This window comes from Pinus tabuliformis, chromosome 8 (genome assembly GCF_031772625.1).
Source record: "Pinus tabuliformis cultivar Carrire ecotype Pingquan chromosome 8, CPIR1, whole genome shotgun sequence".
Taxonomy (NCBI): Eukaryota; Viridiplantae; Streptophyta; class Pinopsida; order Pinales; family Pinaceae; genus Pinus; species Pinus tabuliformis.
In genome coordinates this window covers 1,859,372,043-1,859,399,330 of record NC_142294.1, presented here as the reverse complement: position 1 = coordinate 1,859,399,330, position 27,288 = coordinate 1,859,372,043, and positions in this window count along the sequence as shown.

The following is a 27,288-nucleotide window of genomic DNA, read 5'->3' as shown; positions in this document are numbered from 1 at the left end:
TATATGCTCTAGTTTTGACCAGTTCTGAGCAGTTTTCAATGGAGAACTTCTGGGAGATGATGTAATCAGCTGACCTTGTTCCTTTAGGGTGTGAAACAACACTTTTAGGGACATAGAAGCCCTTGGATTATGGACATATATGATTGGGGTTGCAATGCCCAAAAATTTCTATAACAGTTGCCCCCTAAAGCATGAGGTCGTTATTCTTTTTATGTCAGGTGAAATGCTTTATCATGAGGATCCGAGGTTTTTCGAACTGGAAGGCGACCTGTAATAAGATACAATACAATACATTATCTTCATAATATTTTCATGATCTAGCTGAGGTAGGCATTCCCATGCTCAGCTTTATAAATTCATTTTCATATACATAGGACAGACAACCGTCTATGTGGCAGACTGATGATTCTGATAGAGCCATCATCCTTTGATTCGGATGATCATCTATTTGGCAATGATGTACATTTGATGTCTTTATTTTCCTGAATATATCGTAGCCCAAATGGATGAAACTAGATCTGAGGTCTTCAACTTGTTCAATCTTCACCCGAAGTACAAGTCGATCCATGTGAAGGATGTTCTGGAGTCGAACATGGAAAGACATCTCCTGATTACCAGCTAATGATGTAAGTTGTTAATAGGCGCGAGAGGAATCACCGATAATGATGATGACCCTCAAGGTATGATAGTACAATTCACGTGGTGTGAAAAAGGGACTTGGCCTCGAACACCACGTAAAACCTTTCGGTTGAAGGCCATTGATGTAAACCTGTTGCCGAAAGTGAGAAGCTTACCATTGAGGCATGCAAGCTTCAAAGTACTGAAAGGGTTGTTCCTAGGTCGACTTCTCGGATAATGAGCTGATGTTGACAAGAAGTGACCCATCGTAGGAGGGCCTTAATGAATCCCACATCTACAACACGGAATTGAGAAAATGATTTTGCGGAGGTGAAAATGATCTGATGATACAAGGTTCAGGGTGGCGGTCATGAAGGAATGGAGCGTGAATGTATTGCAGCAGATGAGACACAGGTGAATTCTCTTAGCGACTTCTCTTGAACATATTGGAAACACTTAAATGGATTGGTAGCATTAACCCCAAAGATGGATGGTACGATGGACCAATGGTAATATGACCAGTGAACGAAATAACCCAACCTGACTTGGACATGGAGTGAAAGTGTCATGTTCAAGAGCGACTTGCTACCAATAAAGCTTCTTCATGTTTTCTTCCCAATTTTTCCCCAGTCATTGCTGACTAGTACCTCTTTATTTTTATCAAGCTTGAGGAGGATAACATATGCTTGTTCTATAATTCGCCCTTCGAGCAAACCCGTCGCTATGTTTTAACGAGCCTAGTGACAGTGAAACTCGTTCTCGTCTATATGGACAAGTTTGTCACTATTGATTTTAACGAGTTTAACGACAATGATAACTCGGTCCTTTTTCAATTTTAGAGATTCTAAAAAGGGACGGAAAGGAAAATCCAATAATCCTTTTTCGTCATATAATCCCTTTAGTCTGAAAAAGTATAAAATAATATGAAAGGGATTAATTTTCGATAGTTTTAACGAGCCGAACAAGACAAGTGCTTGATCTTTTTGTGTAATAATACCTCAGGTCCAAAAAGATTAAAATCTAGAGGAGGGATAGTAATTTCGGTAGCTTTAATGAGCTGGAGAGGCTAATCGCTTGGAAATCTTTTCATATTTTACAAGTTAGACGAAAAGAGCTTAAAGGAGACTCGTTTTTTGAGAAACGAGTGATAATTTCGGGTAGCAGTTGATTCCAGGTAAGGTTTGGAATTTTCCAATCACGACAGTGTCACAAGGATGGCTAACAGAATCACTCATCGCAGCTTTTCCTGAAAAGGGTAAACAATCAAATGGAGGCGTATGATCAGCTAAAACAGAGTGGAGGTGATGATGAGAACACGAACAAGGCTCAAAAGCTGATGATAATGCATTCACAATGGTTATTTACCGAAGATTGGTTCATTTTTTAATGAGCTTAAACTCTGGGGGGAACATTTGCTCATTGCTTAGGTTTAATTTTTAACGAGCTTGAACTTCGCATAAAAACTGCTCGTGATAATGGTCATTGATTATTTGATTCACTGTTAACACTTTGTTCCTTTAACGGTCGTACTACCTGTTCAATTGCTTCATCAAACCGATTAGAAATGAAAATACATGCTTGAAAAATGAGTTAAAACACTAATACCTTACTCGAATTACGTGAAAAGTAATTTAAAAGTGGTTTTTACCCCTCATTTTACCATTTCATTTGAACTTGGGTTTGTTGGAGCTTTGGAGGTGTTTTCCCCCTTGATTTTCACTAGCTGATTCTGGGAGATTCTGTGGACGATTCTCGGCGCCATCTGGACCAGGTAAGAGCTAAACTTGAGCTCTTCAATTGCATTCCTTCCTTTTTGAATTCTGAGCATGTTTCCCTATTTTTTTGAGCCCCTAGGGTTTGAAAAATTCACCCTGGCCCCATCTCACCTTTCCTATATCGAAAGGTGTGATGCATACTGGACTGGCCATTGGCCAGTTAGTATGCATCTCACCCAGTACACTGCTGGGGTGCGATGGGCGCAAGAAGGGAAACTTTTGCACTATTTTCTCATGGAATTTTTGCCTGTTTTTTGCCAAATCAGGACCCTGACTCTTCTCTTGTTTGTTTTTTAGAGATTCATCGGAGAAAAATGGTTGTTACATGGCAAGAACGCGAGCATGAAGAAGAGGACATGGTTGCCTTACATGATTCGAGCACGGTAACTGCACTGCGGAACTGTGGTTTGCTCAAGTTTTTCCACATCTCTAGCATGAGGCAACAAATCAACTTGTTGCAATATTTTCTTGATGCCTGGGATCCTACCAACCAGGTGTTCCAGATCAGAGGCAAATCCATCCCCTTGACTATCGTGGACATCTATTTTTTGACCGGTTTATCGAGGCGTGGTGCCCCTCTCTCACTGTTAGGTTCCGCCCGTGGGGGCGAGTCCGTGAGGGATTATATTCGCCGGTACTGTAGAGAAGGGTCTTAGCCAAGTAGGGATGGCAAGATCAATATCCGAGATGTCACTGACTAGTCCTTGAGGACCATTCTATTCACTTTTGCTAGACTGGCTGGTAGTGCGGCTCTTCACTTGGCTAACAGGTCCTATATGCAGTACACGTTGGAATGCCTCGAACCAAAGGTGTTCAACTAGTGTGATGCAGTACTCCCTGTGACAAAATAACAACTGATCAAGGTGAAAAATGGAAGATCCAAGAACTTTGGCTATGGTTCTATCTTGACTGCTTTCTTCTTGGAAAAGATCCCACTGATGCAGCCACAATACATTTCACTTGATTTTCCTCCACCAACTAAGCCACAGATGCAGAGATGGGTTGAACTTATGGCCCGACATGTGGGTCAGTCCCAGGTTTCTTTCGCTGATGCCTTCTTCGAGTGGTTCAACCATTAGGAGATGGTTTATGCCGAGTGTCCATATGCTGGTATGGATTTCTGGGGTGACCCAAATTTGGTGTTGCTGGCTGGTGAGCAGTGGGGTGTTATAGGTAAAATCTCTGACCATATCTTTGTTTATTGTTTTTATAATGTTCTTATGCTTTCTTTTATCAAGGCTAATCAAAACTCATGTGCTCATGCAGATATCGGACCAGTGCAACCAACAGTACGCCTGAGAGCACCAACTGCCGTTCCAGCAGGAGAGGTTGTGGGGAGGGCTATCCTTCGCAACCTAGATGTGGCCAAGACTCTTGCATCATTGCAGGATCAGGTCAAGGGTCTCACTCTTGGTATTCCGGACGTGAGGACTAACGAGCTGCCTCTGAGGTTACAGTGACATACTACTGGCGTGCTGAGTCGATGGACTAGGCTTTTACGCATGATTGCACAGGCGGTGACTTGTTATCACCAGCATCATTAGACTAGGGTGCCCCCTAGTATTTTGAGTTTTGGGTCATTTGACCGATTTTGTCTTGGTCACAGAACATTATGTATAAACCATAAACAGTTATATATATATATATATATATATATATATATCTATATATATATATATATATATATATATATATATATATATATATATATATATTTGATTTTCGGAGCTTTATTTTGGTTAAGTTATATGATCCTGATGCAAATATTGATGAAATGCTTCTTTTTATAAATGTTGCAAATGTCTATCTAACACATAATTTGCCAATGAGTCTGTTAATGTGTTTAAATTTTTGGAAATATGTTGATATTGAATAGAATCGAACTGTCTTTCCAAAATCTTGACCCTTAGGAACATGCGATAGATAGTTGGATTCCGTACGGAGTAGATACCGGTGAGTTGTAGAATGACGAGTTGTGAGTCTAGCCTGACAACAATTCAGCGTATGGTGTGTGTGATGGCATCAGAGAGGAGCTCTATCAACGCGTTGTATTCAGCGATGTTATTCGTTGACCTACCAATACATACCCCCATGAAACTCACTAACTCACCTCTTGGATCAAAGATGGCCCAGGCCGCAAAAGATAGGTTCCACGAACTATGAATCGCTCCGTCGGCATATCCAACAAATGATTCCAACAGGTTCGACATCTACAACAAATGCAAAAGTGGATTACCTAACCAAAACAATTACCCTTAGCGAAAACAAAAATGTAACAAAAGCATAGGGGTTACTATACTGAGTCAAGCATAGTAACGCTTAAGGTACAACCCGTTGCGGGGTTGCGCCAGTGGAATCCCATCATAGTCCACTAACTCGTAGGCTCCTTTTGCTAATACATGCTTAACAATATAGGGGCCCATCCATAAATACTTGAAACTACCTGCTCCCAACTTATCGGACTCCTGGTCGTAAAGTAAGACCAGGTCACCTTATGAGAAGACACGGGGTTTGACATTCTTGTCGAATTGCGCCTTGACTTGCCTCTTATGGGCTTCATTAGCCAAGGCGGCATCATGATGGGTTTCATCCAATTGGATTAGTTCCAAGAGAGGAGCCTCCTCTTCTGAAGTTCCGGAGAGAAGGTCGACTGCGAGCTTGAGGGACGAGATTTTGCACTGAACTGGTAAGATCGCTTCCAGGCCATACACCAGTTGAAAGGGTGTGAACCCGGTTGCATTCCTCACCGATGTCCGATATGCCCACAAGGACGAGTACAGGATCAGATTCCAACTCCATTTATGGACTCCAATCATCCTTTGCAGCATGTGCTTCAGGACCTTGTTGATTGCCTCAACTTGTCCGTTAGCTTGCGGATAATATGGAGTAGAGCTATTGTGGGACAGTCCTAATTTGGTAGCCAACTAAACCATCATGTGATTGAAAAAATGTGATCCATGATCTATGACTATGGCCTGCGAAACACCGAATTTGGAGACTACATGATTGGAAAAGAAAAGAGCAGTCGTTTCACCGCTGTTGTTTAATGTAGGCATCGCCTCGGCCCATTTGGTAAAATAGTCTACTACGACTATGATATACCCATTCCCCCCGGCTGAGGTGGGGTTACATGTCATGAAGTCTATGCCCCATTTGGCAAATGGCCCAACAACAACTACTGGTTGCAGAGGTGCGGGTGGTATTCTGGTTTTGCGATCGAAGATTTGACAGGCATGGCAACTTCTGACTGCGGTTATGCAATCTTTGAACATTGTTGGCCAGAAGTATCCTGCTCGTAAAATATTTTGAGCCGTAGCGTAACCATATTGATGCCCCCCACATGTGCCTGAATGATAATCATTCAGGACTTTCTCGGCCTCCTCATGGGTGAGGCGCCTCCGCGGAACTGTATCGATACCATGACGGTAAAGCGTATCACCGATGATCATGTAGTCTTTTACTTGGTATCGAATACGTCATTATTCTGAGCAAGAGGTATTAGACCTATATGTTTTGGTTTGGAGATAGATTATTATATCTCCATACTATGGATTGCTTGAAGATATCAGAAACAAAGATTCGTCCACGATTGTTTCTTCGGATGTTGCATCATTGGACGATGATGGGAGATCACATAGTAACTCCGTGAAAACCAAGGCTTTCTTCGATTTGTATTTTATGAATTCCATATCAAACTCTTGTAAAATCACTATCCATTTTGAATATTTTCCCCCCAACAACTGTCGCGACAATATATAAGTCATGGGGTTGCAATATGACAAAAAATGGTAGTTTTTCGAAAGAGGAAATAGTGTCGAAATCTCTGTATCGCTTGAACAGTTGCGAGAGCTAGCTTTTCAATGTAGGAGTACTTGCTTTTTGTATCATTTAAGTTTCGGCTTAAATAATAGATAGGATGTTCAATTCCATTGTCTTCTTGAACTAAAACCATTGCTATGGTCGTATCTGTTGCAGCCAGATACATGTTAAAGTCTTTTTGATAATCAGGAGCATACATTAATGATGCTTTTATTAGGGATTCCTTTAAAGCATCAAAGAAGCTTAATGAAGGGTACTTCTTTTTTCAACAAACGAGTATAACCTTTAGCAAGTTCGGCGTAATTTGGAATGAACCTCAGAAAGTTTGCTTTCCCTTGCAGTTTCTGAATCTGAAGCAAATTTGAAGGTGGAGGCAAATCAATGATTGCCTGAACCTTGCATGGGTCGAGACGAATTCCATCCTTCGAGACCACAAAGCCAAGTAAACGACCAGAACTGAAACAAAACACACATTTGTGTGGATTGAGTCATATCTTGTAGTGTCAGCAACATAGAAATATCGCTCTCAAATTCTGCGGATGATCGGTCCGCTTTCGCAAATGAGTCGGAAGATCGTCGAGATATTGTTGAACGATGTTCTTGATGTCATGGAAGGCATAATTCATTGCCCTCTGAAATGTCGCCCCTGCATTCTTTAAACCAAAGGGTAGCTTTCGGTAAGCGAATGTGCCCCACAGAAAAATAAATGCAGTCTTTGACTGGTCCTGTGCGCAGATATTTATTTGATTATACCTAGAAAATCCATTCATAAATGAGAATATTTCACATCCGGCGCATTCATCAATTATCTGGTCGATAAAGGGTGTAGGGTAGTTTTCCTTTGGACAAGCTTGGTTTACATCCCTATAATCGACACGCACTCTAATCGTTCCTTGCTTTTTCATTATAGGAACAATATTCGATACCCAATCGGTTAGAGGAACCAGGTAGATAAAACCAGCATGGAGAACTTTTTCAACTTCCGCCTTGATGGCAGCGGCTTTCTTGGGGTGCACCTGCCGGAGCCGTTGTCATATTGGTTTGACATCTGGATACATCTTAATTTCGTGTTCAACTATGTTCGAGTCAATGCCTGGAATTTCATCATATGACCAAGCAAAGACATCTCTGAACTCGCGAAAAAGAGCGTAATATATTTCCAGCACTGAAGAAGAACAAGATTTGCCGACATTAATATTCTCTACGACATCTGTTTTGGTCGAGATATTTATGGCGATAGTCTCTTCAATATTGGATAGGTTTCGCTCAGAATCCACTGTATTCACAGCATTTGATAGAAAATCAAAGACTGAGGGGTGATCAAGGTCACTAGAACTATCTTCCTTACAATCTGGAAGATGGGAACGATGGTGGTAATCTTCCCATGGTGCCCCGTCAATCATCATTGACTGAACAATTCCTTCGTCTGTAGAATGTACTTGTGACCAAGGATCTGAAGGGGTGCCATATTCCTTAGACCTATCTATCCAAACGCTTGATGAGCATTGATTTTGGTTCGCCTTCCATGCCGAAAACATTGATTGCTACAATATTTCTATTGGGCTTGGAGGCAACACCTGTTGATGATCCATGCTAATATCGTTTTCGGACATCTTCTGAATAGAAGATACCATATTGCAGGTTCCCACCGTGGCCACTTCCGCCAAATTGTTTGGAGGTAGTAGGGAAAAAGTCCCCATCAATGTAGGGTCTTTTAGTAGGCCTACTCTGATATTTTGAAGCAAATGAGGGCTTCCGTGGATCATCGGAATGCTTCCTGTAACTTGTGAACTATTGGGGAGAAATGTTTGTTGGTCAACGGTTGTAATTCCTCGTTGGAAGGGAAAAGCAATCTTCCTGAAATAGGTCGACACAATGGCAGCCATAGCATATATCCAGGGCCTTCCCAGTAGGATGTTGTAATCGAGGTTTCCGTCGATAACTTGAACATCAATTTCTACTGTTTTGACCCCCAGTTCGACTTGCAAGTTACTCAAAATCCCGTATGGGATGTATGTTCATCCATCAAATGCTTTTAATGTCATTGACGATCGCAACAAGGGTGGAGATCCTAAATTTTTCCAGCAACTCATCGACATAATACATGTAGATGCCCCCTCATTAATAATTAACAATTTTGTTGAGGGGTTTCACTTGAATAAGGAAAGCTAGTTGAGCTGGTAACTGAGGGTCATATCCTTTATGATGAAAGGCCACAAGATTGGAATCCATCGGGTCAATCCCACCTATCGTTGATAATAAAGCCTGCTTTTGGGAGGGGCAATTTTGCAGTACCTCAAGTGTCGACATAGCGGACGACGATTGGGCCAGATCCTCCACTATATTATAATGTTGTGCTGCTCTGGCACGAGGATTAAATGTCGATTTGTGTACTACTCCCTTCGGCGGCTTTATCGTTAGCTCAGGAATGATGGGTGGCACAACTTCGGTTGAAGTTGTTGTCGAACTATGAGATTGATCATTAGCCTTGTTGTCCGACAGCGATGGATTCTCGTAATCTTTATTCCTTGTTGATATCAAAGCATCATTTTGCTGCTTCGAAACAGACAACATTAGCAGTTGGAACGGGGAAGCATTGTCACTAGCAACCAGATTTGTTCCTGGATTTGGAAACAGATCAGTCAATACCGCCGAGGTTTTTGAACTCTTCAAGAATTTTCTAAGCTCAGCTTTATGTGGACAATCTTTCGTCCAATGATCCTCATCACATATAAAGCATGGATGACTTGGTTTCCTATCTCCAGAAGGGTTTGCAGAAGATTTTTCAGGAGATGACTCCTCTTGTTTCTTCTTCTTCCCTTTCTTTTTCTTCTTGCCTCCTGGTTGCTTTGGTTCTTTGCCTTTGTCAATCGACACGGCATTCACCTCCGAGGCGAGAAGTTCCTCATTTGCATTTTGACTTGAAACCGTACGAGCCTTCTTTGATGCAACCTTTACGGTTTTTGTGCTAGTCGTACCTATCATGCCATCGCCGACATGAGAGTCTTTGTTCGATTCAGGAGGGGGAGGAACGGAGAATTCCGGTCTAGGAGCATTTGGGATTTTATCATAGAGCGTGCCAGACTGAGTATAGATCAAGTCTATATATTGTGCACGAGCAATGACTTGCTCTTCAGTGACAACTCCTCCCTTTGCCACATCTTCTGTAATAGAAGGTAACAATGACTTAATAAACCATTTAGCTAACAGCTGATCAGGAACATATGTTTTCACCATTCTACGACGACGTCACCACTCATGAATATGATCGGATATGTGAGTGGCCGTCGTTTGTTTGAAATTGGTAAGAAGTTCTGTTCTCGTTTCGTACCTTATGGGTAATTGAAAATGGGTTAAAAAGGTTGTGGCTAGGGTGCTAAAGTTATCAAATGAAGCTCTAGGCAATTCGATATACCATTTTGTTTCCGGACCAGTTAACATTCACTAAAAAAGGCAAAGCCTGATCGAATCATCGTTGAGAGTGTTGGATGAACACCACAGATGAAAGGTCATCACATGATTTGATGGGTCTTCACCTGGATTTCCATTAAATTTAGGAATATCTGACGGAAGCTTATGCGGAATCGCCGGCCACCAAGGGGCATAAGCAATTGGATCGTTCGTTAGCCGATTTAGATCTGGTAACTCTAAAGTCGCCACGAAGGGCAACTGTTGATTCAGGTTCAGCGAAGCATACCCAGGATAAGATGGGATTGCCTGAGCAGTTGGTCTTTGCATACCAGCATAATGCATTTGATGCTAATAACTTTGGTAAGGTTGATGGGCATAACCATTTTGGTATGATTGATGTTGACCATTTTGAATATACAGCTGCCCATTACTTGCAAAGATTTGTTTCTCAGATCCTCGATAAGCTTGTTGGAATTGCGGTCGTTGATATTGTACCAGCCACGGTTGTGAAGCCATGTGCTGTTATCCAATACCGTCTGTTTGACCAAGATGAGGGGTAATGGTACCCGTTTGAGCCTGGTCCATTCCAGTTAAGGAACCACTAGTCGATGATTGCGATTGTGTCGTAGAGACAAGAGGTTGTTGTATTACAACTTGAGAAACTTGAGGTTGGCATACAACAAGCAATGCTTTTACTTGTGACAGCATTACAATAGCTGGTGTAGTGGGGATATTTGACACAGGTAGACTTTGTTGCATTGAGTATACAACTCTTGGTTGTGGAGGCAGTATTGGCACCCAACCACTAGGAGTAATTCCAGCATAACTTGAATTCTGTTGTGAACTATCGTATGGTTGTTCTCCTGGAGGAGACAATGAAAGGGTATACTGCCCCCCATATGGTGGTAATCCAGTGCTCAAAGGAATGATTTGCCTTTGGGGACCAGACTTCCCAAATTGACACTGCGAAGGATCAATTTGTTGAGACTCAACATAAGAGATTCCAGATATTATTCCGGACGAACAAATGGGAACAGACCATACTGTCGAAATAGCCCCTGGATGGACTCCATCGAGTGATTGAGAGCTAGTTGGGACAGATGGTATGCCGACGAACATTTTTGGAGTAGCAGCAGGAGGTTCCACCGCTGCTGTGTTCGATGACACAGTCCTAGATGTCGACGGTTGTTCAGGCATATCTAGTCTATCCAAAAGATTTCCTAGCGATTCTATAGGAATTTCCGATGATGGGAGGCTAACTTCTAATGAAGAAGGATATAGGGTAATCCTAGCTCCAAATTGTGATGGAGTGCTAGATAGAGGATCCTCCACAATCTCTTCTATAGCAATCAATCTAGGTGGGAGAGGTAGACCGTCAGGTCCGTAAAATATTTCCGGTGCCAAAGAAGGTATAGGTTCTACAACGACAGATGTTTGGGGAATAACACCTTCCGAATTAGCTGTAGATGGAGCCGGTTCAGGAATATAAGTGTTTACCATCACACCAGGATCAGTTCTGATGTCCTCTAGTGGCTGCGGAACTTCTTCTGTAGAGGCAGGGATACCAGAAATGGTTGGAGTAACCGGAGTCTCTGAGGATGTCGGAACACTTGTTCCAACCAAACCAGGGGACTTTGATCCGATTAAATGAGTTCACTTTGTCTGGAATAGTTTCGTTTCTGGAATCAAAGACAGTTGACTCGTAAGTCTCTGCGAACGACGGGGTTTCTATTAACTTTCTTACATGATTGTGGATTACTTGATCAACTCAAAATAAAGGGGAAAATGATTGTTGGCATTTTGGCACAGGTATGGCGCTACGGTACAGGTGTTGTCCTTGATGGCAACTCTCTTTGATGACATATCTCAGTCCAGACTACAAGAATGAAGAGAAATTTCATATACGCAGGTTCATTAAGCCCAAGTTGCGTATACACGCTGGTACGCTATATACTAAGTCGCGGATACGCAGGCTCGCTATATACGAAGTCGCGTATACACACAGTTTCATGAACAGAAAAGAGCATACATGTCGAGAAGCTTTCTTTTGGTCCGTGGTAGTTAGTCCTCGGTACTTGAGCCTATGCTTTTGACCAAGGTATCTCGACAGACGTGTTGATCCCTAGTTTTGAAGTTGATGGTATTGGATTACTATGGTTTTGGCCCGTGGTATTGAGCAAGGCCTAAGACTATAAAAGGAGAAGAAGATCATTAGGCAAGTGCACTGAAAAAGTCTTGAATATCTGATAAAAGAAAGAGATCTAGTATGCAGGTTCTGGGTTGCTTGATCTAAGCTAAGGAGAGATCACACCGGTTGATGGAAGACTAGATCTAAGGATAGATCGGGATCAAATGGTTTGAAATGAACTATCGGTATATGGTTGATTATGCATATTTTTAGATCTGCATACTGACGCAATGTTATGTTCTGAGTTTGACTGATGTCTGGTACAGCTGCAAGTTATGAGAAATTATTTTTAGATCTGTACGCAAGTTGTCTTTGGTAAAAGCGCGTGTATACGCGGGTTGGTTTCATTGAAGTAGCGTATATCTTTTGAAGCTTAATTTTTGGGGTTGCAGTTGGGTCTGACTGTTATTGCAGAGTTCTGTAGTCTGCTCTGTGTTCTGGTGACTGGGTGTTGACAGGGTTTTAGTGGTTCAGTGATTCAAAGATTGATGATGCTAGTATTGGTTGTTTTGTGCTTCAATGATCTGTTATGAAAATTGATGAATTGTGGTCTTCAGATTGTAATGTTGTGCTTCAGGAATATCCAGTCTCAAAATGTATGAAAAGTGGTACCTGAAGGAAAGAAGATTGTAGGCCAGCACCTACGTACTAGTATCTTAGCTAGTACAAGAGCAAAGGGGGTTGGAGCTCCCTTCCAGGAGAGTCTGGAAAACGAGAGAAGGTTGTAGCCTTCTGCAGGTTGTAGCCTGCGTACTGGTATAAGGCTGCACCAGTACAAAAGATTGTAAACTAAAGTTTCTTATTAAAGAAAGATAGAGACGACTTGCAGCAGGTGGTTTTCACCCACATTGGGTTTCCACCTTATATCATGGTGTTCATGTGTGTGGCTTTTGTGTGATGATCTGTTCTGTTATACTGCACCTGTTTACTATTAATATGGTTAATAATGTCCTGATGCTTTACTGAAGATAATCTAACTGAATCATAAGATTTCTGGTTATACGTTGGTTTCTTTAGACACAGTAGCGTGTACACGCTGGTTCACTTAACTGAAGTAGCGTATATGTTTCTGAGTATGAAATTGAAAAGGTTTTATTGATCTGATAATACTGATTCACCCCCCCTCTCAGTATTATTTCCAACAATTGGTATCAGAGCAGGTCCTTCAGAGAAGCTTGATCGCTTGAAGGTAGATCGTTCATCATGAGCAACTACGAGAGAGAAGCATCAATCAGGCCACCAGTTTTTGATGGGACAAACTTCAATTATTGGAAGGTAAGAGTTACTGCCTATCTTCAATCTCTTGGTACAGAAGTTTGGGACATCGTAGAGACAGGCTACACTTTTCCTTCAGCTACTCCTACAGATTCAGCCGAGAAAAAGAAATATGAAACAAATGCCAAAGCAGGCAGTACTCTATTGGGATGTATATCCCAATCGGAATTCATGAAGGTAATGCACTATAAATCCGCAAAAGAAATATGGGACAAAATTGTCACGAGCTATGAAGGAGACGAACAGGTAAAGCGTGCTAAACTTCAAACTCTCAGGATTAAGTATGAGACTCTTAGAATGTATAATGATGAAAGTGTGGCTAACTATTTCCTTAGGGTAGATGAGATTGTTAATTGCATGAAAAACTTGGGTGAAGAAATAAAAGAGGCTATTGTGGTTGAAAAGGTTCTAAGATCATTGTCCCCCAAATTTGAATCTAAAGTGTCTGCAATAGAAGAAAAGGAAAATCTACGAACTCTTACTATGTCTCAGCTTCACGGAATTCTAACTGCTTATGAAATGAGAAAGGGAGGTCCATCAGACAGAAGAGAAGCTGCTTTCAAGGCTTCAGGCAAAGAAGATTATTATGAAGCAAGTCACGTGCCAGAAGATGAAGAAGAAGAATCAAATTTTGTCAGAAATCTTCAAAGGGGTTCTGGAAGGTTCAGAGGTAAGTTACCTTTTAAATGCTTTGCTTGTGGAAGAGTAGGTCATTATGCTGCCAAATGTCCTCACAAAGATAAGAATGACAAGGGAAAGGAACCTATTAGATGGAACAAGAAACAGAATGAAAAGAAGAAAAGATATTACACTCATGAAGATAGTGATGGTCTTTCAAATAGTGACGAAGATGAACAGGGTAATAGATATAAACTTTTAATGGCTTTTGAAGATGATGACTACATGGATGCTATAGATGTAGAAGGCTTTTGTGAAGAAATGAATAATCTCAAAGTTTGCTTAGAAGAGAAAAGTGCTATTATTGATTCTCTACAATGTCAACTGGCTGAAAAGGAAAAACATCTTGAAAAATTGGAATGTGAGATTGTTTGTCTTAGAAAGGAGATTGAGAAAACAAAAGCGATTAATCTTAAATTTGTTAAAGGATCTGAAACCTTGGATGAGATTATCAATGTGCAACGTTCTCCTCTGATCAAGACAGGTCTGGGATATAATGGAGAAACATCTCAAGCTTCTACCTCTAAAAGTTATCTTGATGCAGCAAGGAGGAGCGAGCAAAGACCAAATAAACGTCATCAGGTGAATCAGGGACAGTTTACCTCAAGAACAAATAAAGATTATCAAGAAATTCGGGGACAAGCTGCCTTAAGGACAAACAGAAGCTACAATCAACCACAGGTAAAATCTTCCCAATTTGCCCCAGGAATGGATGTCAATAGAAGCTACAATCGGTTGGATGATAGATCTGATTATCGCAGAAATTTCTTTAATGGCCAATGTTTTTCTTGCCATAACTTCGGTCACAAAGCAGCTCAATGTGTTGCCTACAAGACAATCATGACTAGAGAAGCTCAAAAGCAAAGAAGTATGACTGGAACCATGAAAAGGACTTATAACAACTTTTCGGTTCTTGAAAATGAAGTTGAATGCTCTATTTGTAATAACTTTGGTCATGAAGACTCTGAATGCAGGAGCAGGTTCTGGAAGACAACTCAGAAGGAACAAACCTCAAATGTCAGAACATGGAGAATAAAGGAACCGCAACCAGAAAGATGTGGGATAGCCTTTTATGCAGAAGGTCAAGAAATTCTATGGTACATTGACAGCGGATGTTCGAAGCATATGACAGGGGACAAAGAAAAACTTGAATCATATACCGCATTAGAAAAGGGAAAGAAAGTTTCTTTTGGAAACGATATCTCTGCAGCCATAAAAGGAAAAGGTGTTGCTTCGTTGAAAGAGAAGGTCAAAGCTGGAAATGTTTTGTATGTTGATGGATTGAAGCATAATCTTCTGAGTGTTAGTCAGATGTGCGATCAAGGAACAGAGGTAATATTTAGATCAAATGGATGTTGTGTTCGTGATCTTGATACAGGTGAAACAGTGATCAAAGGAAGAAGGACTCCAAATAATCTATACATATTTGAAGAAAGACAACAACAATGCTATTTGAGCAAGGATGATGAACACTGGCTATGGCATCGGAGGTTGGGGCATCTAAGCTTTCCACAAATAAGGAAAGCATGCAAATATCAGGCAGTTCGTGATCTTCCAAATATCAAAATTCCAGACAACACCATATGCAAATCATGTCAGTTTGGAAAGCAAACCAGAACTAATTTTCCTGAGAAGGAAGGATCAGCTAGCATGCCTCTTGAGCTAGTACATACAGATACATGTGGTCCATTCAGAAAAAGAACACCTCGAGGAGAAGAATATTTGATATTATTCATTGACGATTTCTCCAGGTTTGTCTGGTTAGGACTTATGAAGCACAAAGATGAAGCATTTGAAAAATTCAAATCCTTCAAAGCCTTGGCTGAAAATGAATCAGGACACAAAATTAAGTGCCTCAGATCTGACAGAGGTGGGGAGTTTACCTCGAATGAATTTTTCGATTTCTGTGAAGAACATGGGATAAGAAGAGAATTCTCTACAGCTAGAACTCCTCAGCAAAATGGAGTTGTGGAAAGAATGAACAGAACAGTCCAACAAATGGCTCGTGCTATGCTTGATGAATCAGGTACTCCCGCAACTTTCTGGGGTGAAGCTGCACATGCTGCGGTTATTATTCTCAACAAAACAAATGTCCGAGTAAACAGCACTCAAACCGCTCATGAGCTCTGGTGTGGTAAGACTCCTTCGGTGAAGCACTTCAAAATCTTTGGGAGCAAATGTTATATTAAGAATACTGATGAGCAACTTGGCAAACTTGAACCAAGAGCAGATGAAGGCATTCTTCTTGGTTATTCTCCACATAGCAAAGCATACAAGTGCTACAATAAAAGACTTGGCAGAATTGTTGACAGCATTGATGTAGTGGTTGATGAGAAGGGATACATTCCTAGGCAAGTTCATTATGAAGACATCGAAGAAGATGAAGGCTATCCTCAAAGACAGAATGATGAAGAAGAAGAACCTCAAGAAGAAGAAGAACCTCAAGAAGAACCAGAGGAGCAAACAAGAATAGAAGAGAAGACTCCATCCAGATATGTTCAGAAGAATCATCCAGAATCTCAGATTGTGGGGCAGAAAGAAGTAGGAGTACAAACAAGAAGAACAATTGCAGAAGCTTCAAGCTATTTGGCATTACTCTCTTCCACTGAACCACAAAATGTGAAAGAGGCATGCAAAGATGAATGTTGGGTCAAAGCAATGGATGAAGAACTTGAGCAGATCGAAAAGAACAATACTTGGGAATTGGTTCCTAGACCAAAGGATAAGAATGTCATCGGGGCAAAATGGGTCTTCAAAAATAAATTGAATGAAAATGGAGAAGTAATTAGAAACAAGGCCAGACTTGTTTGTAAAGGGTATGCGCAGCAAGAAGGAATAGATTTTGAAGAGACCTTTGCTCCTGTTGTAAGACTTGAGGCCATCCGAATGTTCCTTGCTCTCTCAAGCTTTCAAAACTTCAAGGTATTTCAAATGGACGTGAAATCAGCCTTTCTGAATGGAGACTTAGAAGAAGAAGTATATATTGAGCAGCCAGATGGTTTCATTCTTGGGAATGATCCAAACCTTGTATGCAGATTGAAAAAGGCTCTCTATGGTCTCAAACAAGTTCCAAGGGCTTGGTACTATCGTTTGGACAAATATCTTCACCAACAAGGTTTTTCAAAAGGATCAGCAGATAGCAATCTCTATATAAAAGTTGAAAATAACAAATTTCTAATACTTGTTGTGTATGTAGATGATATTATCTTTGGCAGCAATGAAGAGGCTGTGAGTCAAAACTTTGCCTTGGTTATGCAGAAAGAATTCGAAATGTCATTACTTGGAGAATTGACATACTTTCTTGGATTGCAAATCCAACAAAATGAAGGAGGTATTTTCTTGTCTCAAACCAAGTACCTCAAGCAGATTTTGAAGAAGTATGGCATGGAAGATTCAAAGCCAGTATGTACCCCCATGGTTACAGGATGCAGCCTCAGTGAAAATGATAAATCAGCAGCAGTTCATCAACCAACTTATAGATCCATGATTGGGAGTTTGATTTATTTGATAGGTACCCAACCAGATATTATGCATGCAGTAGGAATTATTGGAAGATTTCAAGCCAACCCAAAGGAAACTCATCTTCAGGCAATCAAAAGAATCTTCAAGTATCTTCAAGGGACTCAAAACTATGGCTTATGGTATCCTAGAGATACAGATCTCACTCTTCATGCTTACACAGATGCAGATTGGGCCAGAAGCGTGGATGACAGGAAAAGCACAAGTGGTGGTGCATTCTTCATGGGTTCCAGATTAGTATCTTGGTTCAGCAAGAAACAGAGTTCGATTGCTTTATCTACAGCTGAAGCAGAATATGTGGCTGCGGCATCTTGTTGTACACAACTTATTTGGATGATGAAGACCTTGCAGGATTTTCAAATCACTTGCACTCCACCTGTCTCTATCTTATGTGATAATACAAGTGCAATCAGCATTTCAAAGAATCCAGTCATGCATTCAAAGACCAAGCACATACCAATCAAGTATCATTTCCTCCGGGAACAAGTGCTTGAACAAAAAGTCAAGTTGGAGTACGTTCCTTCTAAAGAACAAGTTGCTGATATTCTCACAAAACCACTGCCCAGGGAGACTTTTGAATATCTCAGACAAAAGCTGGGAGTAGTTGATGCTTCATCCCGCTGTTGAAGCTTGTCTGTTCTAAAGAAAAGTTGGTGTACGCGTGTTGTATAAGGGATATCCGCGTACATACGATGATTTATGCAGGTGAAGTCGCGTATATGGAGTTCTGAACAGCAAGGGCAGACTCTGGTTGGAGAAGGTCTGAGATGGGTATGCCAGAGTCCTTCATGCACAGTTTCAGGGGGTGCAGCAAGCACAGTTTCAGGGGGAGCAGCTTAAAGTCTAATAAAGCATTGTTGGCATTTGGGTGCTTTTGGTTCTAGTTCACAACTGTTGTTGGTTTCAGGAAAAGAAGCATAGAAGGAAATCTTGGTTGCTGATCTAAAAGATAATTATCAGATGCTGCTAGTGACTTTCATAAGTCTTGGTCTAGATTTTTCGTCTCTATGTCATGTATCTCTTTTGTGATATCTCTTTTATGGTGTCAAGGTCATGTAACGGCCTATGTTGGTTTCCCCACTATGCCTGGGATGAATGATGTAATGTAATTGGTTGCTATATGTAAATTTCTGATGTATCCCCTCCTGGTTGAGAGTATGGATGTATGTATTGAGTCTTTTGGTGATAGGAAGGTCCTTTATGATGTATAAGTCTTGGTTCTTTTTGAAGAACATCCTTTGCAGATCTTGCCTACAGTCAGGGGGAGCATTTTCAGCACAGCAGAGCAGAGATATCAGCATGTACTCAGGGGGAGCACAGCCCTTTGCCCTTGATGACAAAGGGGGAGAATGATTCTAAGGATCTTGGGGTTGCCATCAAGTCCAAAGGGGGAGATTGTTGGCATTTTGGCACAGGTATGGCGCTACGGTACAGGTGTTGTCCTTGATGGCAACTCTCTTTGATGACAGATCTCAGTCCAGACTACAAGAATGAAGAGAAATTTCATATACGCAGGTTCATTAAGCCCAAGTTGCGTATACACGCTGGTACGCTATATACTAAGTCACGGATACGCAGGCTCGCTATATACGAAGTCGCGTATACACGCAGTTTCATGAACAGAAAAGAGCGTACATGTCAAGAAGCTTTCTTTTGGTCCATGGTAGTTAGTCCTCGGTACTTGAGCCTATGCTTTTGACCAAGGTATCTCGACAGACGTGTTGATCCCTAGTTTTGAAGTTGATGGTATTGGATTACTATGGTTTTGGCCCGTGGTATTGAGCAAGGCCTAAGACTATAAAAGGAGAAGAAGATCATTAGGCAAGTGCACTGAAAAAGTCTTGAATATCTAATAAAAGAAAGAGATCTAGTATGCAGGTTCTGGGTTGCTTGATCTAAGCTAAGGAGAGATCACACCGGTTGATGGAAGACTAGATCTAAGGATAGATCGGGATCAAATGGTTTGAAATGAACTATCGGTATATGGTTGATTATGCATATTTTTAGATCTGCATACTGACGCAATGTTATGTTCTGAGTATGACTGATGTCTGGTACAGCTGCAAGTTATGAGAAATTATTTTTAGATCTGTACGCAGGTTGTCTTTTGTAAAAGCGCGTGTATACGCGGGTTGGTTTCATTGAAGTAGCGTATATCTTTTGAAGCTTAATTTTTGGGGTTGCAGTTGGGTCTGACTGTTATTGCAGAGTTCTGTAGTCTGCTCTGTGTTCTGGTGACTGGGTGTTGACAGGGTTTCAGTGGTTCAGTGATTCAAAGATTGATGATGCTAGTATTGGTTGTTTTGTGCTTCAATGATCTGTTATGAAAATTGATGAATTGTGGTCTTCAGATTGTAATGTTGTGCTTCAGGAATATCCAGTCTGAAAATGTATGAAAAGTGGTACCTGAAGGAAAGAAGATTGTAGGCCAGCACCTACGTACTAGTATCTTAGCTAGTACAAGAGCAAAGGGGGTTGGAGCTCCCTTCCAGGAGAGTCTGGAAAACGAGAGAAGGTTGTAGCCTTCTGCAGGTTGTAGCCTGCGTACTGGTATAAGGCTGCACCAGTACAAAATATTGTAAACTAAAGTTTCTTATTAAAGAAAGATAGAGATGACTTGCAGCAGGTGGTTTTCACCCACATTGGGTTTCCACCTTATATCATGGTGTTCATGTGTGTGGCTTTTGTGTGATGATATGTTCTGTTATACTGCACCTGTTTACTATTAATATGGTTAATAATGTCCTGATGCTTTACTGAAGATAATCTAACTGAATCATAAGATTTCTGGTTATACGCTGGTTTCTTTAGACACAGTAGCATGTACACGCTGGTTCACTTAACTGAAGTAGCGTATATGTTTCTGAGTATGAAATTGAAAAGGTTTTATTGATCTGATAATACTGATTCACCCCCCCTCTCAGTATTATTTCCAACAGTCCTCTAGTGGCTGCGGAACTTCTTCTGTAGAGGCAGGGATACCAGAAATGGTTGGAGTAACCGGAGTCTCTGAGGATGTCGGAACACTTGTTCCAACCAAACCAGGGGACTTTGATCCAATTAAATGAGTTCACTTTGTATGGAATAGTTTCGTTTCTGGAATCAAAGACAGTTGACTCGTAAGTCTCTGCGAACGACGAGGTTTCTATTAACTTTCTTACATGATTGTGGATTACTTGATCAACTCAAAATAAAGGGGAAAATGATTCCGAATTAAATGAATTTTAGACACTTTGACACAACTTTCTTTTTCAATTTTTAAGAGTCGAGAAAAAGAAAAAGATGACTCTAGTCGCCTTCGATTTTTAATGAGTCTGAAGTGACAAGTGCTCAGATGGACCTTTTCCTTTAAGGAGTTTGAAAAGGAACAAAAGAGACTACTCTGGAAATCTAGACAAAGGGATTACCAAACCAATTGCAAAACTGCATAATACTTTTTATGGTACGGCAATCAATCTTCCCGAATGTTGTGTTCAGTGCATTGCGATCAATAGGGTGGAAGACATGGCTTCCTAAGGATAAAGGATATAGCCTATTGTGGTCTCCCAATATATACTCGACGGCAAGGAAAATTTTAAGGATGGAAAATTTTCTTGAAGTTTAAAAACATTGGCGAATCTCATTGATCCCTAGTATGCAAACTATAAAATGTTTATTGATATATTTGTAAAATTATTCAAATTTATAATGATTTTATATATAGTCTCTATATAATGTCGGCGATTTTTAAGGGAAAATAATTTTATATTCTAAAATTTGGGCGAATCGTCTTTTATAAAATTGGAAATTGACGAATCTTTTTTGTGGAAAAATCATGGAAAATTAGCCCACTGGACGAACATTAGCCCCTAAAATTTTCCATGCTCGACGGTACATGGGAGAAAAAGTCTGTACTGGCACTTGTCATCTCAAAGAGGAGGAATCACCCAAACAACAATGAAAACGATAGTTACCAGGCTTTACGACGCCGAAATACGTCTCTAGCCTAAACTTCTAGATGTTGTGCTTTAGGTTCCAAAGTGTTTTTATGTTCATTGAATTTATTTTACAGTTGATATTTCTTAAGAAATTTGCCTTTTAGGTTCATCGCGTGATGTAGATATATAATTCCTAAAATTCAATCTAAGATGATAAACAATTGTTTAATCTTCTTTTTGCAATGAAAATCCTAGCTACTAAGGAAAGAGAAATGAGATTCTTTTAACATAGAGCAGAGAGCACACACTAGATGCACTATCCTTAATCAAACCAACAAGTAGTCTAAATGCAAATGCACATGTATGTATTTGTTTTTTGCTTTCTTAATGTGTGAATGACATAAAGAATTCTGAGTACACATCTGAATTATCTTTTCAAAGCGACAGTACTAACAAATTTCTCTTCAAAAACGAAAGGTAGATAATGATGACACTTTGCGATTTTGAATTGAAAACTGCTTTCGACACTTGAAAAACTACTAATTCAAATCAAATACAAGAGTAACCATACAATTGACCATCAAAAACAATAGGATTATTTTCTTTGACTGAAAACGACACTTGAGACACTTCCAAATCAAGAGACAACTGTTCGATTACGCTACTTCTTTGTAAAAGAGAACTGTAAATGGCGCACAATACATAAAAACATTCACAATTCTTTGCACAATGGAGGCGGAATAATGGAAAGGAAGGGGGTTTCCACAGTGGTATACTAATCACAGACAACAAAAATCCTGAATAGAGTTGAAGAGAGTGAAGAAAAACCAAAATCTGAAGGCAAAATTAGCCTTTTATGATCATCGCACCTGTAACACAGGAAAACAGGGATGCATCTCACCTACCGCACATGGGAGGTGCGATGCATCCAGATTTCCTTGAAGAGAGGGTGCGATGGTACAGGGACGAGACTTTACTTAGTCTTTGGTCATAGTTTGCAGCTCAGTTCAGGGATTTAGGCCAAACAAATGATAGTCAGTAGATAGAAATCACAGGGGCTGATCTAATGAGGTTACTAGAGCCGCCGCTAGGGAAATTACGAAGTTTGCAAATCAATTGTTCAGTTTATAAACAAAACCCAGAGATAGAATGAAGCACCATTGATCTACTTTGCACTTGCATAGCAAATGTAGTTCGAAGGCTAGCTGGCTTAACTTCAGGCTCCGTTTGTAGTTTATAAAGAAAACATATATAGACAAGCAGTCAAGCTATTCGCTCCCCAGCGGAGTTGCCATTTTTTTATTGGGAAATCTAGTGTCCACTTGGAGCTGCTAGTCCCACTAAGACGGGTAGCTATCTTAGAAACAAACAAACTAAAACTACTTTCGCTTTCCTTTATGAGAAGTAGATAAGAGGGGAACAAAGGATACCAACCTCAGTCTTGCGCTTGGTTCCTTGCTTGGTTCCTCTCCCTTCTGACAGATCTTTGCCACTTCCTTCCTCGCTTCAGAGAGCACCTATAGAGTCAAAGCAGCATAACACTATCGAAGTACAAAGATCTACAATCATAAACAATATAGGACCAGATATATATTGACCACACAAATGCATATATCATCAAACATACAAGAATGTGGAGGAAAACTCGAATAGCTTTATTAATAGAAAGAATAGCAAAGAGGATTACAACCTATTGTTCTGACCCAGCGTCATCCTCCCAGCATGAAATCCCTTCTTCACCTCATGAAAAGCTTAGATCACCCAACACTATGACGTTCCACCAAGAAACCAACAACACTTCCTTAAAAATACAAGATTCCAACCTCCAGATCTTTGTGATGAGGGATCCATATATAGATGTTTGCAGGGGGGTGAGTCAGCTTCTGGGATTTTTATTAGTGTCCTCTCTGATAGTTCTTGTTTTCACTTAGAGATTCATGATCTCTTACTCATCCCTGGGCGAATTCAGAGAGGCAAGTGTCATAGGAGAAGTTTCTAGAAGATTCCATGATCATCCACCTTGCAAACTGTCTCTGCCATTTGTCTACTCTAGCTCATCGCACCCTACAGAAGGGATTTCCAGTATGCATCGCACTTTTTGCATTGAGCAGGTGAGATGCATCGCACCCTTAGCACTGAGCAGTCTATATGGTCCAGTTTTGACCAGTTCTGAGCAGTTTTCCATGGAGAACTTCTGGGAGATGATGTAATCAGCTGACCTTGTTCCTTTAGGGTGTGAAACAACACTTTTAGGGACTTAGAAGCCCTTGGCTTATGGACATATATGATTTGGGTTGCAGTGCCCAGAAATGTCTATAACAAGGGCTGCTCCTGGAAATAGTCCCATTACGTAGATATTTTCACTCTGAATCTACTGCAATTTGAATGGGCTAAAATGGACTTCGGATGAAGAAGTTATCACAGAAAGAAGTTTGCCATGGTCCTTTGAAAAGGAGGCAAATTCTTCCAAAAATGGGCTTAAGGCCTTATAAAGGAAAATCACATCAGAAGGGTTAAGAGGAGGACTTAACGCAAGGGCGGAAGGAACCCCCGATTAGCGATCTCTGATATGTCGGGTCGGAGGTAGGCTGCACCCGATATCGGGACCCCAGGTATTGTGATATGCGATTGAATCGGCGATCGGGATGATCGGTGATTGAATCAACAATCAGGGTGATCAATGATCGGACAAGCAGAAGGCATAGACCCCGCCGATGCGATACACGAGGTGCGATATTGGCGATCGGCAGACTGGCAGATCCCCAGTACAAGTGCCATTGACATGTGACGTGCGACTGCGATTGCGATAAGCGATAAAGTGCCGGACCTGATGGGATTATGGACCCTATTTCTTAAGTTTTGAAATTCGGGAATCCGGGATTTTCAATGTATTCTCGTGTATTTAGGTTTTTGACCTCCCGCCTATGTGAATGTGATATGTCGGTAAAAGGCAGACCCGATAGGGTTTATAGGGGTGATTCGATAATATTTGAAGTCTGGATTTTGCGCCTGATAGTGTATTTCTATGCATATTCTCTGTGTATTGGAAATTTGGCCATTTTCGGGATTTCTGCACAAGAAGGCCAAACGACCGGGTTCTTCATGCCCACCAATCCATTTCCATTGGGAACAACCATCACACCTATGTGTTATGAAGCACAGAGAGCCACAGAGGTGAAAGGGAATGATTCCTCATGATTGGGGACAGAGGAACGGATGGAAGCCGCAGAGCCGAGGGTTCCTCAAAGGCCATAGAGCCAAGCGAAGCATACTAGTTCTTGTTTTGGAGAGCACAGCTACTGAAAGTTGTTGCTGAAGGTCACTGGAAGGTTGATGAGATTCACTTGGAGGTCAAGAAAACTACAGAGGCACGCAGAGGCCAAGAGAAGCTCAGAGCTAGAGCTAGAGACAAAGCTGAGAGCCAGAGCCAGAGCTAGAGCCAGAGCCAGAGCCAAGAGCTAGAGCCAAGATCCAGAGCCAGAGTCAGAGCCAGAAAGCCTGAGAGCTTCAGAGCCAGGGATAAGATGGTGTTCTAAGCCCATTGTTTCTGTGTAATCCAATGGCGCTGAGCGTGGAGCTTGTAAAAGAACTTATGCCATAATCCCAGAGAACCTAGTTGAATTGACTAGAGCTCAAGGATATGTAGCCCAAGAGGTTTGGGTGAACTCCATATTATATTGTTGTCTCATGTGTTTGCTTATTTGTTGCATTGTATTTACTGTTATGTTTGTTTTACATCAGCATAAGTAAATGAACTTAAGCACTTGAGCAGTTAAAAACAAACACAAGCATACACCTATTTTCAAGCACTTTTTAATTACACAATTAGTTAATCATAAGGTCTTGGAAATATATAAGATGTAGAAGTGGGAGAGGTTCTTGTGATCTGACAAGAAGCCTTTAGTGCCTCATTTTCAGATCACTTCCCCTTGCTGTAATTTAAATATGCCTGCATACGCCTGGTTTTTTTCTTGCAGACTAACTGCCGTCGGTGATTACGCTGTGTTTTGGAATGACTATACCTATCTTCCCCTTGCTGCCATTTAAATATGGCTACATACACCTGGTTTTCTCATTATTCTTTCCAGTTTCGGCTGATTTTCCAAACACAATCGTTGTACCTTCTTCCGCAGGGATTGCATGCATTCTTCATTTATTTTCTGTGAAAAATGAGGTATTGTTGGAGATGTTCTCCCTTTTCCATGCTCTAACGTACCCTTTTACTTCTTTCTATAAATTGATATTATGGAAACAAAGGCACTGTGACGTGTAAGATCTAGAGAAGTTTTATAAACATCTTCCATTAGGATGTGATCAAGAACTACAAACAAAATACATTTAAAATTTATATTCGAACCTACAAAATTTCAAATAGAAATCTTTGAGAAGAAATTTTGAACGACCTACACAGGTCTATTGCAAGTCTTGGGTTATAGGGATGGTTTTAGAATTATTGTCGGCCTAAGAAACATATAGCTATATGTTTCTTTCTACCATATAAATTGTCAGTTGAGATATATAGTAATTGGATATATAAATACACCAGGGCTTGTTCAATATATTTAGAAAAATAATAGAACAAATTCAAGATGGGGTCGTGGATGTTTTACGAATATGAGAAAAGTATTTTTGCTAGCAAACTCGGCTTAGAAAACTCATTTCCACAACCTGCAAGTACATAAAAGAAAATTATAATGATATCTACACCTATAAAATAATAATAATAATCAATCAGATTACAAACCCTGAGGGTACACTAAACAAAACTTAGAATTCATAGTATTGATAATAAGTCTTGCAACATTAAGCCATTATAGTTGAAAAGTATACAGAGGAACCATTGTTAAATTATATAAGTTGTAAGAATTATTAATTACATGTTGTAAGGTAAACCCCGTGTGCCAGGGAGTTAAGGGGGAAAACCCTAATGGTTTATGCTAGGAAACCACACACAATATTACCCAACACCCAGATTACGAGTTTGAAAATTTAATATGGCTAAAACAAAATCTTGATTTCTATATGCCATAACTCTGACGTGATAGTCTGACCTGGCAACCCGAAATAAATAATGTAGTGGTATAAAAAACCTATTGAATTGAGTAAATTCCAAATCGAAAGGAACAACTTCATTTCAATAAATGAAACATTTTCAAATCCTAATTTGTGGCCAAACAAGAACAGAAAAGAACAAAACACTAAATAGTCATACTTATACTCTGCAAAAAATTTGAAATAGGTAAAGAAATATAAAGAAATAAATTACCTTAGTGTTTCTTGGCAGTCGGTGGACAATGCCCTGAACAGAGCTATTACATTAACCGAAAAACATGCGATAATTAAGAAAAGGATTCCTTAAAATGAAGTAGGAATCACCCTTGATTACCTTGCAAAGATGGAGTACAAAGGAACTAATTCTACCTCCAACAATAAGAAATCCCAAACCAGGTATAAGATACAACTGAGAGTCGAAAACCCAAAGGAGAAAAAGGAAAATAGAGTTACAACAACATGTATATCCAAATAAATATGGAAATGAGACAAATAAAATTTTAGTAGAAGATGTTGCACTCATCGTGTGTGGGCATAACAATGGCAACCTTAACTCTAGAGCTAAATTTTAATTACAGTTACAGAACTGACAGTGGAGCTCTACCCAATAGAGTAGTGTGAAAATGAGCTGACGTTGCGGTGGAAGGGCGGGTTAATTACCCTTAACCATCCTGGCTACATCTGCACCATTCGATTGTAAACCTTGAACATCAACGGTCATGCCCATGACACCTTGCACGCGCCAAACCCGCCACAAGTCCTCGTAAGTGAGTGACAACTGGAACTTTGGGAAAGTTCAGAGGAGGCTCTTACGTTATAAGTTAATCAGTTGAATACCAAGGGGAATTGCATAGAGAGTCGCTATAACATGGTCATGAAACAAATCATAAGCAACCGTTAAGCGTGTAAAGCTTGCATCCATTCCATACTGAAGGTTAATTCAATAAATTTTTAAAGCATAACCAATATATTTATCAGAGGACGTTGATTTTAGAACTAAGCCTAACCAGATCAACCACATTAATAAAATTATATT